Raw genomic sequence first — 820 nt, 5'->3', positions numbered from 1 at the left:
GCAAGGAATGCAGCACACGGAGTCAGCGTGAGGCTCCGTGCTGGGTGACTGTTCTATCCAACTCCAACGGTCATTTATTCAAGTTCATCTTTCTTGTTTGTTTTTAAACAGTGCCTTTCTACTGTAGCTCTGGATACCCCAAAGCCTGTTATGTAGACCAGGCTGGCATTGAACTCAGAGAGATCTGCCTGCCTCTGACTCTTGAGTGCTAAGATTAAAGGCATGTGTCACAATTTTTGGTCCTCAAGTTCATCTTAAATGAAAGGAGTTTATTAAGAATCATCTACGAAGACCTACAGGCAGCTGCATTTTTCTGAAGTCACCAGCCCCCTTTCCTGGAGGAAGCTCTATTTGTTTGTGTTTTTAATTAGTTTACTTCTTTTATGTTCATGCATGCATACTGTGTATGACTACATGCTACAGGCGTGGGGGCATATCGGGAGCATCTCAAGTATGGTGATGATCAGAGGACAACTTTCAGGAGCTGAATCTCTCCTTTGACCATGCCAGTCTTGGGATTGAACTCAGGCATCAGGCTTGGTACCTTTACCCACTGAACAATCTTGATGGCCCAGAAAGGCCTATTTTATGTGGGTCTAAATGGTGAGATGGCTGAGCAGCTGAGTTGAATCCCCAGGACCACAAGATGGAGAAAACTGACTCCTAAAAGTTGTCCTCTAGCTATGTTAAGACAAGAGAGTGGTTTACAGCCACACCACTCTGAACACACCGATCTCATCTGATCCTGGAAGCTAAGCAGGGTCGGGCCTGGTTAGTACATGGATGGGAGACCACCTGGGATTAACTGGTGCTGTAGGCT

At 45.9% G+C, this 820-nt stretch overlaps 1 pseudogene; it reads left to right on the top strand.

The window, feature by feature from the left end:
- The first annotated feature begins 702 nt into the window (after positions 1 to 702).
- On the top strand, positions 703 to 820 carry LOC120100437 (5S ribosomal RNA; annotated as a pseudogene).

This window comes from Rattus norvegicus, chromosome 1, assembly GCF_021556685.1.
Source record: "Rattus norvegicus strain SHRSP/BbbUtx chromosome 1, alternate assembly SHRSP_T2T, whole genome shotgun sequence".
In the NCBI taxonomy this organism is placed as follows: domain Eukaryota; kingdom Metazoa; phylum Chordata; class Mammalia; order Rodentia; family Muridae; genus Rattus; species Rattus norvegicus.
Note: the sequence above shows the minus strand (reverse complement) of the source record. Positions and strands in the feature narration are given on the sequence as shown.